Source organism: Siniperca chuatsi, linkage group LG20 (genome assembly GCF_020085105.1).
Source record: "Siniperca chuatsi isolate FFG_IHB_CAS linkage group LG20, ASM2008510v1, whole genome shotgun sequence".
In the NCBI taxonomy this organism is placed as follows: domain Eukaryota; kingdom Metazoa; phylum Chordata; class Actinopteri; order Centrarchiformes; family Sinipercidae; genus Siniperca; species Siniperca chuatsi.
Genome location: NC_058061.1, coordinates 14,521,544 through 14,535,034, shown reverse-complemented (window position 1 = coordinate 14,535,034; position 13,491 = coordinate 14,521,544).

Here is a 13,491-nt window from a genome sequence, read left to right as displayed (position 1 = left end):
TGGTTTTTCTGTAGTTTTTAATAATAAATGTCCACCAAGCATTTGACATGTGGTGATCAAATTCATAAACTCAAACAAACACTATAGAATTGTTAAAAAAAAAGGAAAATCATGTTAAAACAGCTTCAGAAACATTTCAAACAATACCTGGTGGATATTTCAGTTCTGATGTCACAGAATGAAAGTCTCAACCTTCAATTAGTAACTGCCGTTAACAGTAGATCACAGATCTGGTACCGAAAATCAGACTCAGGAAGCAGGACATAAAAACAAAAATTAAAGGTAAAACCTACATAACGTGTCTTATTAAGGTGTTGGTCCACCACATGACACACAAACTGTTGCAGCCAATATGGGTGTTTTTATTTTATTGAAGTAAATATCTTGGCATTTGCACTCCAGGCCAGTAGGGGGCACCAACATGGTAATGGTGGTTATTACACAATATTATCCACATGTGCAGTTGATGTGTTGCAAAATAAAGATAATCCACAAACTGCAAAACTGTGCTACAAGTCAAACTTCAGGTCCACTATGCTTCAAACTAGTGTTTGTAATGTAAAGAATAAACTCATTAATTTACCACAGTGTCAGTTAACATATAGCTTTGCCAATTAACCAGATATAAAAACAGCTGCATTGTGCCTTTGCATAGATTCTGAAACACTACTGCACTGTCTATCAAAATCCAAAATCTACAATACTGTAGGTGTTCAAGATCTGGTGAGTGTGAAGGCCATAGAAGGTTTCCTATTATTTTCATATATTATTTTCTGAATGGAAGCATCTGCATGTGTTATGTTATTTCACTCATTTATTTTGATTTTTCCTTTAAGTTTTCCTACCAGTCTATAGGTCAAAAAACATACTTAGAGTCAGGAGTGAGAAGGCAGTCAGACCAGACAGGCAGAACAGGATAACAGCTGGACCACTAAGCCAACTCAGGCAACCTGGCAGAAAGTGACTGATAGCTGTCCTTTATACAGTATATACTGTGGCATCTGGGTGAGCTTGACTGGGTCAAGTGATGACCGCTAGTGGGCAGGTGGAGAATGGCAGAAGTTACTGTGTTAAACTAGGGGCAGAAGAAAGAAGAGAGGAGGACAGAAAAGTAGTTATGGACAGCACATCTATTCAGTGATAAAATGTCGGCAACAGTATTTCCTGTTTATCTGTTTAAATTTTCCTTTTGTTTTAAGACAATCCTTCACTTTGTTAATGTTTGTGTCTTTCAGTTTTCCCTATTCTCTGTCTCTAGAGTAAGAATCCATTTGTCCTTTCTTTCCACCCGTCTCCCCTCCTTCCTCTCACTCACAAACACCTTCACTCCCTTTTCACTCTGCCTTTTCAATCTTTTTTCCCCTTTTCTGCCTCTCTCGTCTTTTCTGCCCACTTCTCTCTCTCTTTCAGAGTCAGATGAGCCAGGTGATAGTGACACAGCCAGCTGTATGCCAGTTACCACGGCGATGACAGCTGCCAGCCCAGGTGCACAGGCAGCTGGGAAGGCTAGGAATGTGTGTGTGTGTGTGTGTGTGTGTGTGTGTGAGAGAGAGAGAGAGAGAGAGAGAGAGAGAGAGAGAGAGAGAGGGAGATGTCTGTGACACTGGTATCTGTGTGTATGCATGCTTCTGTGTGTGTGACACAGATAGGGGGAGAAGGGACCTGGGTGCTAGGGAGGACACAGGTGTGTTAGTTATGGTGGGAGCGTGGGAGAAGGCCGGGAAAGGAAAGGAGAGAGAAGAGTAGTGGTGGGGGGATAAACTGACCTTTGACCCTTTTCAACGTCTGGGCAGTTCCCAAGATCCATCTGCAGCGACTCGGATGTATCTCAATGTCTGCTCATTGTCTAGACGTTTGTCCGTCACTCAGTGCTCACGACCGTGTCTCAGTGAGCGTAATTGAGTCAGGACATGAAATCATAGCAGGAAACATGCAGCGAGCCTAGTTAGTGCTCGGATGACATCAGCTTGTTAAATTGGAGCCTGTCAAATAAAACAAGGTTATGAGATGAACTAGAAAGATAATGAGTGAAATCCTGACCATTCCCACACCGCTGGAAGTTTTTTCTTTACTATTTCATTGATGGTTCAAGCGCTATTGAGTCATCACAGCGAAGCACATTCCTCCTGGGGTGCACCTGTGAGACAAGCACAGATGATACAACTGCCATCCCTTTTAACAGCCTCTTTCTTTTGCTTTCCTTTCTTTCCCTCTCTGTCGCACTCTCTGTCTCTTCTGGGAACATTCCAATCTACTCCTCTTGTGCACCTTCTCCTCTTCACCCCCCGTTCCTCTCCTGAGAGCGGGAGGCCGCGGTGCCATCACTCACCACTTGGTGATAACTGGCACAAAGGGGGCCTTGGTGGCCCCGGCTGCAGCCGCTCGAGGTGCACCGCCACTGGGGAGAGAGTGGAGGAACGTCCCCCACCTCTCCTGATTCCCTCCAGTTCTCCATCGTCCCCACCTCCTCAGATGATGAAAACTCTGTCAGTGAGGATTAGGAAGGAGCGGTGTGCATCGGCGGAGGGAATAACTGTGATAAAAGCCATGCCGCCGCACCTCTGTATGTCCATCCCTCTTTCAACTTACTCACTATTTTGTCACTTTATACCAATTTTGGGATTCCAAACCTTTTCATGCTGCTTTCACGTTGCCAAACTGTTGTTAAGCTTCTTTTTTATGTGGAGTTTTAACGGGTTCCCATTTAGCCTTGCTAGTGCATTTTGATGATCAAAGGCTAGCTTTTATTATATACCTAAGTAAGTCTTTGAATTTATACAGGTACTCCACACATACAGTTGGTAGTAAAACAGCATGCTGAGTGTGAAAATGAAACATGGTTTTACTGATTCACAGTGTGTGGTCTCAACTATCTGTGTGAGTTACATTTTCATATTTAAAATATGCAATCATATTACATGTCCAGACCAAAATTTGGGATATATGACGGACAGACAAGGGCTCTAGATCCACAGTTGGTGATGGCAAGGAAAGAAAGGAGACTGGATGATGACGGTGGGCGCTACGAGGACACAGCACTGAAGGATTCTGGGACGACGATGGGGGCATTAAGTTGGGGGTGGTGGTGGTGGTGGTTGGGGGGGGGGGGGTACTTATTCTCAGGCTGGCACAGCAACGGTCTCGCTTCATGGTGAGAGAAAATGGGCGCTGAAGAAGGGTGGTGGGAGGGTGCAGGTTCCGAAATTGATTTCATGCTGGAGTCAGACACAGCCCCAAGGAACGGATAATATGTGTGTGTGTTTGCCTGTGTGAGGAAGAGAGGGAGAGTAAGGCAGTCCAGTGTGAATTCTGAGGGGCACACAAAGGCAGAAGGAGAGAGGGAGAGGGCAGAAAAAGAGAGGGGCCGACTTGCTTCAAAGAGACTGGATCTGCATGAGAAAAAGCATGATGCTATTTCGCTGTTGACATCGGCAGCACGCAGTGCCACAAAAGTGGGTGTTTGTTGTTCAATGATTATTTCAGTTCCACAGATTCCCAAAATACACGTCCATTGAACTATATTTTCAATGAGATTGTAACCATTATTTTCACTCATTGTGTCAGTTAGCATCAAACAGATCTAAAATGGGATTTGGGGAACACTAAACCAGAAATGATATATGTATTTCCATGAACACTGACAAAAGTTTGGCCCAAATTGAACTGAAACAAAGTAGAACTTAATTCAAATCTTTATAAACCCTTAAAGAACATATTTTGTCACATTTGACAACATGTACCACCAGCTGATAAAACCAGACAGGGAGATAGCTACAATATTGCACAAGAAAAATCTCATCAGTGCCATTTATGTAAAACATATGCAGCAGACTAGCAGTGATCTCCATACACTGGAAAAAAGTGAGACCTTGAGGAATGGATTAAAACATTGGGGATACGTGCCATTTAACAGTCATTTGAAATTCAGGCTGTTTCCTCCTTCTAACGTCTTTCCCACACACACATTCATGTGGACAATTGCATACTGGGAATCCATGTCTTTTAAGTATTCTCACACACGCATGTACTCAGACATGCTCATAAAGTGCATACCTTTGAAGAGTGTTTTGAATTGGTCTGCCCCACAGACCACAGACCACAGACCTGCACTGATGCCTATATTTGTACTCATCACACCTATCATGAACTCAACCGCTTTCTTCCGCTCTTCCTTCTTGGAGTTTTGTCCTGTCGCTTTCCATCGCGCTCTTACTTTTAGTCCATCTTTCCCTTGATCTCTCCTTCCTTCCCTCCCTCATTCTCTCTCCATTCTCTCTCTCTTCTCTGTCCTTTCCCCCCTTCTTGGCATCGGCGGCAGCATCTCTTTTAAGGCACATGTCAAGGGAACTGTCTGCCGCTTTCAAAGGCCTTTGTGTCCGGCCTTTCTTCCCCTTAATTTGGTTTCCCCAAAACACTTTCCCATAGCATGGCCGTCTCGCCCCCTTTTCTCCCAGCTAGCCCTCTCCTCCCCTCCCTCTCACTCTTCCAACTGTCCTAAATACGTTTTACTGAAGATGATATGTATAAAGTTGGGGTATCTCAAACTTTTCTGTAATCTGACATAATTTATGACCATGCATGTTAATACATGTGGAGGTAATCAGGATATAAATTATGCTAAATATATTCAAATGCAAAATTGGAACCTCTTGAATCCAAAAATCAGTCAGTTCTTCGAAAGAGATATTTTGACAAATTTTCTATTTTCAGGAGGGAATAAGGAGATGAAGAACACATGATCAAATTCATTAAAAATAAACCTGGAGCAAGAAAAATCCAAAGCATGATAGATATACTTCGTAGTAACAGGCCCTCCAGTGCGTCCTGGGCATCCGGTTTCCCCTCTTCCCTCTTCCCATGACTTCTTTGACCGCATAGGTTTCTTCAGGGAGCTTCTTGTCATGGCAACGCTTACCAAAGTATTGTTCCGTTAGAAGGCTGAGTAAGAGGGAAGATGACCTTGGAACAAAAGAGTGTATTTATTTATTTGTTTTGAGAGACGAAAGAGATCAAGGACGCAGTGGAGATGACACGTTAAAAGTTTTTGCGAGCAACAGAAAGTTGGCAAGAGAAATTAATTCTGGAAACAAGCGTGCGGTGCCCCTGGTGGGTGCAAGTGACGGCATTCTTCCTCTCGTGTGTGTAACGTTGCGGTGTCCTCACCTCAGGCAGACACATGTGGTTTTAATCCATCGTATACGGACAGACTCCTTCACTCTATCTGCATCTCTTTCTCCCCCCAAAACCTCTCTTGTGTCTCTTCATCTATCCCATCAGCCCTGTCTTTGCTCCCATTCCTGCTTCTTTGACAGCCATCTTCCTTTCTTTCAGATTATTTCCCTTTCATATTACTCATATCCCTTGCCAACATCTTTTCTACATTGTTTCACCTTTTTGATGAAGTCCTTCCTTCCTTTTCCCCCTCTTTGTCTCTCCTGAACACATCAGCTATTGCTGTCATCCACTCTACTCTAATCTTTGAAATATTTTCCTACAGGAGCATCGCAACTGTGTCACTACAGGATGTATTACTTACCTCTCACATCCCACTGCTTTGAGAGAGTCATGCCAAAAACATCTCTCTTCTCCAGAGATGTGTGATTGTGTGTTTCAATGGTTAGAGTTGTATCCTAAACCACGAGGGATCAGAGAAACATACTCTATGTTTTTATAACTGTCCAGAGACTTAAAAAGTCCAAATCTGGAGTAGATATTTGCTTTGAGGCATGCGTGTTTGTGTGTGTGTGGGCATGTGGGTAAGTAACTACCTTTCCAAGAGACAGTTTTATAAGCATAATTGTGTCCAAAAGTGTGAAGGAGACGTGGTCTCTTGGTGTTGAGAGCTTTAGCATGATAAAAGGAGATGGCTGAAAAAGAGATGTCTTTATTGACCCGGCCCACTCACGAAACTTATTTCATCCCCTGCTTGAGTCTTGAACTGCTGTTTACAGTAATGCTGGATGTTTCCACAGCTCTGAAGGAAAACAATGAAAAATCACATCTTAAGGTTTGTCCATTTTTGAAAGTGGTTTCAATTTTGACAGCCAGAAGAGGGCCAATGCAAACCATTTTCATACCTCTTTAAAAGCAAAAGAGTGGGAGTCGCAGAATCAACAATGGGATTGCATTACTGCGACTATAGTAACTCTGAGAAAGCAATGACACATAAGATGCTTTTTAAAAAGGTTTCCCACTTTTATGGCCTTTTTCAGATGGATGATGGTTATTGAGAGTGATGTGGAGTGAGAGTGATACGGCCAGGGTCAGATCAAGTCCTCCTGCACCCAACAAAACATGAGAGAGGCGTACTACAATGGAACGATCATGATGGAGGACATTTGCTTCTAATTGACCTTCACCCTCTCGACTGGGCCCCCCAGTCAGGCGTGGCCCGTCGCCCAGAGTAACCCCACGCAGCATCTCCACATCCCAGAGTGGTGAATAGGAGCAGTCTCACTCTCCTTCATTTCACTGACACACACAGCCTTGTACCTTTGGCCTGAGAAGCAGGGGAGAGGTTGTTTTTACTGTCTGAACTCAACCAACCATCAAACCACTCACAGCTGGGACCCAGAACCATGACCTGGGACCAGAACTCTGAGGAAACATCCTCTGATTTGCTTCCTTCAGAGCGACGTCAGATATGTCAGTGGTGGTGACGATAAATGTGATGTAGAACATCATTGGAGGTTAGTAAAATGTGCTGAAAGGCTTCCTTTTCCATAATAATTTCTATGTTTTGGACAGTTCAGATAACTACGCAGAAAACAAAGAGAGGCACTTGATATGATATTATATGACATAAAAACTTAAAATCATGGTTCTATTTTCCACAATCAGTTAACCTGATGTCAAACAACTCAGTGAAATTGGCCATTTATTTGGTTTCCAAATGAGACTGGCCACCACTTCAAAGAGATTGATTAAAGCTGCCAAGCATGCATAAAATCACGAGACATATTTTCAGTTGTACCTAAATTATTCCAAGCACTGCATTTTAGAGGTTAGACCTTTCGTGATGGCTCAAGAACAAGGCCGCACACACACATGCATACATGCACACAACAATACAGGCAGCAACACACATGCTTGAACACACACGCACCACAGCTCAGACAACCAGACTGCCCATACACCCCCCTTTCTTCCTCTGACTGTTTGTGTAAGTTAAAACTCAAAGTGGAGAGAGAACGAAGGGTAGTGTGTGTGTGTGTGTGTGTGTGTGTGTGTGTGTGTGTGTGTGTGTGTGTGTGTGATGGGAGGTGGGGTGGGAGCATAAGAGGGAGAGAAGACACTGAGAGCGTTGGTGATCTGACAGCGTTTTGATGGCCACAGGCTGGAAACAATTTTGGGGGGGAGATGAATTTAATACAAATTCCTCCCAGCGCAGCCATGTGTCCCGGTCGACCTGAGCTGCCCCAGCACACCTCTCTAGAAACTCACACTCTCTGCCCACCTCCCTCCTCACCCACCTCCAAGCTTTTCAGCATGTTTAGCTGTCACTCACAGCCGCCTGTCACATTTTCCTCACGCTCGATGTGTCCGTGTTTGTGTGCATAAGAAATGTGATGTTTGAAGAGAGAAGTATTCTGGGAGTCAATCATCTCACGGTTGAGAGTGACAGTCGATGGCCCCCCTGGAGGAATTTAGTTTCACAGTACCTGAAACTGTTTTGTCTCAGCAGACCTCCCCATGCAGGTCTAAGAATGTAATCCTGTGGCGGCTCAGCTCCTGTCATGAGGTGCTGTGACTGATCAAATGATATATTGACTTTAAAAAGAGCTCAGCAGTACAGAGTTGGATTATGGAGTAAAAATATGACATTGTTCGGCACGAATTATGTAAGTTGTAGTTGACATTCAGAAAGATGGCCTCATACTGTTTCAACCTGTCAGCCATTAGTGCATCATTTGTTCTCCTTTTGATCAAATAGGTCATTTGCGGTGAAGATTAGACAAAGATTATACTTAGCAATCATTGCTCCGAAGCAGAGCAGCCTGCTCCAACATCATCATCCACTCTTCTTGTAAAAGGATACCCTACACTTTTCTGCACCATTGGAAAGCATGATTGACCACAATTAGGCCAATTACAGCCAATTTTAATGACTGGGACAAATTGATGACAGGGTTTATGGGAGCAGCTGTCCTCATTTTCACCATATTACTCTCATCAGCCTGGACATCCCTGAATGAACTGGAGAGGCAGTTGGAAAGGTGGGGGAAGTTGCAGAGTGGAATGTACCGTACATGTGTGGAGCGTAGGCGATGGCTGAAGTACTTTTTCTCTGCGAATGCAAGTGTTAGGGTGTGTGTGTGCGGGTCGGTGTTGAGTCATGTCCAGGGCTGATCTGTAGTCACCGCTGCGCCAGAGCTGCAGGTGTCCCTGCACCCCGTCGATTGCGAGCCGCCTCTTTTTCCCAGGAAAATGCTTTCAACCGGAGTTGGGTTACTGCAAAGCAGCACAGACATCTGAGAGACGCCAGGAATGTCCCTCCCCATCAAAGGCCAGCATTTGGCCATTTTTATATCTGCAATTAAAAAGGGAACAATAAGAGGGAAGAGAGGGAGTGAGTGTGAGGATAGACTGAGGAAAGAGTGAAAGAAGGTTGGAATAGAGGGAAGAAGTGGAGAAGGAATGTCAGCACCTGCTATGGCTACATGTGCTGCCAAAGGAAAAATAGCCCCAAAAAGAATGATGAAGTATGATTCTACCCTTCCCCCTGTATTATTTTTAATAAACCTTTTAATAAAAGGGAATGACCCTACTTGACCCCCACTTTGCATCTGGTTGTAATTGTTGGGGAAGCACCTTGCCAAGTTCAGAGACAGCAAAGGGACCAGGGACCTGTGAAGGTAAACCTTTCTCCTGTACAGTACATGATCTTTCTCAGTGGCTCCTGTAGCTTGAAAAAGTTACAATGCTAGGTCATTCACTTTATTTGATCATTGTAGCATTGATGTGGAGTCTAATATAGTATTTAACATACAAAAATATCAGACGCCAAAACAGCACAGCAGCTAATGTGTTGCTTGACTAAAGAAATTCACAAACTGACCAGTTAAGCTGCATTGCAGTGATAACAATTAGTAGAGAATTATCACCCACTCAACTCTGCAGTTACCATCATCTATATGGAGCTTTAAGCTGCCAGTATGATTCTTCAGAAGTGATTGTTGGATGGTTTAATAGCTACAGAAACCCCCTCTCCTCACACCTTTCCAACGTCGGATTAGGGGGTGCTGTGTCTGGCTACTTCTGTAACTTTCTGAAACCAACAACCTGACATTCACGCCCAGATCATGCCTGGGTCGGACAGCTGTGCAGAGGTGAGAAAGGAGCCAGGGTTTGAACTTCTCCCTCAAGCTCTCTTTTTTAATTCTTTATACAACTATTCCTGTCACTTTTCATGTTAACAACTGAGTGGAACACTATGAATGTCCAGGAGAGACTGTCTGAAAATGTGCGCTGTTATCCCTGTATTTAATGCTGGCTTTTTACTCCACCTTCCAGTGTGGCCGTAAGAACAGCTATAAAAATGTTTGATGTCCGGCGCGTTTGGACAACACGTTTGTACAAACTAGTTCCATTCAAGTGTAACCCGACTCTCATGGCTTCTTTCAGCTCATTGTTTTGGTTTTCTTGCCAAAACTTCTGTTGGTTCACTCTTACCACTCTCATCAGTGTTGTTTTTAGCTGGTAGACTTTGATGACTGTAGAGGGTGATGCACCATGCTTTCCACAGAGGGCTTTGAGATGGTTGAATCTGTTATTTGATGTGTTTTGTCCATATCATATTGCTTTGGAGTGTTACACCGGAGAATGTTGCTTCTTTACTGATATTGATCTTCGGGTTGTATAGCGTTAAGTTAGGATTGTTGAGCTGTGGGTTTTTGGTGAAGAGGACGCATTGTGTCTTGGCAGGGTTCAGTTTGATTCTCCACATGTTTGACCAGTTTTATATTTCTTTGATGCATATATGGAGTTTTTTGGCTGCCAATTCAAGACTTTTGGAGCTGGACCAGTAGCAGAGGTTGTCTGCAAACTGTGAGACTTTGGCTATGGTGGCCTGGGGGGTGGAAGATGTCATAAATGTATAAAAGAAAGAGGTGGGTGCAAGACTGCACCCTGGGGAACTCCTGCTTGGGGGGTGAAAGGTATTTCATATGTAACTTTTTCGATTTGTTGGTTATTAAGGAAGCTTGAGATGATGGATTGGGTGGGTTTTGTGAGTTTGAGATTGGTGTTCAGCAGTCTGTCTTTGAGTCCATTGTGCCATATCTTATCAAATACTTTTTCAATGTCAAAGAATATTGCCAGGGTTATTTCTTTTTTGTTGAAGTTTCTGTGAATGTCTTCTGATAATCGAAGGATGTTGTCCATGGTGGCTCTCCCTTTCCTGAACTAGGCTTGGTGGATTCCTAGGAGGCCCATTGATTCTATGTGGTTGGTGAGGTGTGTGGTGAATACTCTTTCAAACAGTTTTCCTATGTGACTGAGAAGGCTTATGGGACGGTAGCTTGTGGCATTGTGTGGGTCTTTTCCTGGTTTGTGGATCATGGTAACAACTGCAGCCATCCATGGTGAGGGGAAATGACCAGTCATGAGGCAGGTAGAGAAGAGCTGTCCAAGGTGCTGGAGGTAAGTGGCTGGTGCTTGTTTTATCAGTGTGGTATCGACACTGTCTTCCCCTGGTGCTTTGTTTTTAATTTTTTTCAATTGCAGTTGTATTTCTTGAGTGGCGACTGGCTTTGTGAGGGGATGTTGCTCTGTAATGGGATCGACTATGTTTGTTTCTGTGTCATGTCTTGCCATTTCTTTGTCAAACAGATCTTTCCATGTATTATCGAAGTGTGGGTCATTTGGGCATGAGTTGACGTTTTCAAGGTGGTTATGGAAGAGTGTGGCTTGTTCTTTGTTGTTGTTGATTGTTGTGCCCAAGGATTTGAGAGATGGTGTGTTATTGCTTTCTGGGTCTCCATTTAGGCTCTTTATTTTTCGGCAGAAAGGGATTGGTGTCTTGGTTGCGTTTCCTGTAGAATGTGATCCAGGTTTCTGTTTGTAACGGGGAAAATTGTTTTTTAATGGTGCTTTGAAGTCTGTTTATTTCTGTTTTGGTGTGGGGTGATTTGAACCTGATGAATTCGCTTTGCAGTTTCCTTTTATGTCTTATGAGTTGGAGGAGATGAGGGTGCACTATCTGTGTCGGCGGTTTAGAAGAGGTTTTAGGCTATTGTTTCCTCTCTGGCTTGGGTGAGTAGTTGGCTTAACAGCATTGATTGTTGATCCAGACCTTGGGGGGTGGTAATCAGAGTGATGTTCTTTAGTTTTTCTTCTATATTTGATCTGTATATTTCCCATTTTGCTATTTTGTTTTCTTGAGGTTACTTGTAGATGAAACGAGAACATGGTGAGAACAGGTACAAATTGAGAATTGCTACAGAAGTGGTTTGTGGTGGAGAAGCCAGATCAGGGGAGCATAAAATCAGGTCCAGAATGTCTGTGCTGCCTGTTTGGGGGAATATATAGGTGGGTTTGTTGGTGTTGATAATTAACAGGTTTGTGTTATTTATAATCAGTTGGAGTGCTATGCCGGTTTTTTTTTTTTTTTTTTTACAGTATGTTTTATATATGTTTTGAATTCAGATCTCAGTGAGGTAGTGACTGCTGTTGGAAATAGCTTTAAACAGAGCCGCTGATGGTTTTGCTCCAGAGGGATAGTAGACGCTGGTGACTGTGATAGGATGATGTGTGTTGATTTCACTTTTATTGCAACATATTCGTTTCCTTTCAGTTTTGAGGTCATCATGCAGATGAGTGAGGTGGGTGTCATCATTTGGGTGCAGACTGGGGGGGGGGGGGTTTGGTGACATACGGCTTTCTGGCAGAAGGTTTGGAGGATGGGGTCATGTGTGAGAGATAGACTGGACACGTCTTGGAGGCAGCGGAATGTTCGCCTGCACAGTTGGCACACTTGGCTTCTTGCTTTCCCTTTGTGCAGGTTTTGTGACGGTGATTTTCTCCACATCTCAGACATACGACTGGGTTGGTGCAATTAGAGGATATATGATTAAACTGTTGGCATTTATAGCATTGTTTGATGGTGGTTCAGGGCTGTGCCTTCTCCACCCTGTACTGAAAAAGGTCCATGTAGAAATCTTCATGGAGAAGGCCAGCAGCTTGGACTAGGGGGGGTAATTTGTGTGTGTGTGTGTGTGTGTGTGTGTAGGTGCTTTAGTGAGACAGTGAATTAGTTAAGTTTTATATCAGTGCTTTAGTGAAATTAAACATTACAAAGTGTCTTGGTATATTGAAACTTAGTATATGGCTGGAACATGTATGGTCAATGTACTTGTGAGAACATAACTGAGGACTGTTCGTGCCTATTCGTTTTGAAAGAGCAATGGCCATTTGGGAAACTTCAACACTGGTGTAACTTCATCACTCAGTCAGGGACAGATTTTCATATGTATAGGGCTGGCCCTGCATTGCTGCGGTCCAGCCAAAAAATCTCCTGTAAACACCAAACAGCAGACAGCTGGTGAACTAAGTGGAGCATTTAGCAGCTAAACAGCCACACATTTTCCTCAGGAGTGGGTAGAGACCAAAACAGAGCTAATAGGAGAGTTAATATTGGACTTACATTCATTAGGTAGACACAAACACATCTGCAAATGAATGCTAATGGTGCTCCAAATATGCTGGATGTGCAAATAGGCAGCTGTTTGCTAGATGTTAGCTAACAAGTTCGCCATAGCAGCTTAAAAGGTGATAACATCTCAGTGTTGTGTTCCAGCTTGTTTCCACTGCCCGCAAGTGGCCAAAAAAATCAATTATTGCAGGTTTAAGCTTGGTCCTTAAGAAAGGAAATAAGGTCAACTCACACTTTAGTGTGCCTACAACTCTGTTATTGTATTTATTATTCTAAAGGTTAACAATTATCATTGTGAAGATGACCCAAGTTGTTCTCACTTGGAATTGAGGAAACCATCCTATGTTTAATGGAGTTTCATTATAAAAGTAACCTATTGCAGCGCCTTTAAAATCTCTGTGCTTCACATGTTTTTCTTGAAATATGTCTGTTTTTATGGGCCAGGAAAACCGTCCAAACTCAACCCAGAATAAGGGACACAACATACACCTTGGGTTTTTTGTAAGAATGGATGTTCAATGCATTTTCTTTCTCTAAGCCACCTGTGCACACTGGCTTTGTTTTAATCTTTCAGTTTGTTAAATATATGCTGTGATTTTTGAGCAAAACAGAACAGAGTTTTAACAAAATGTTCTCTTGAATTTTCCCCAGTCACTCACTTAAATGGAGATTTCAATTTTTATCCATGAAATTAATTTTTTCGCAGTTGGCTGTGTATAAGTAGTGGAACTTAGTTGATCCTTTGAATTGGGTGTGACTGTGTTTGGCAAAGCTAGACAAGTCACTTAATGGGCTTTTTCATTCTCTCATACCCTATGTCTAAAACCTTTGCATGCTCC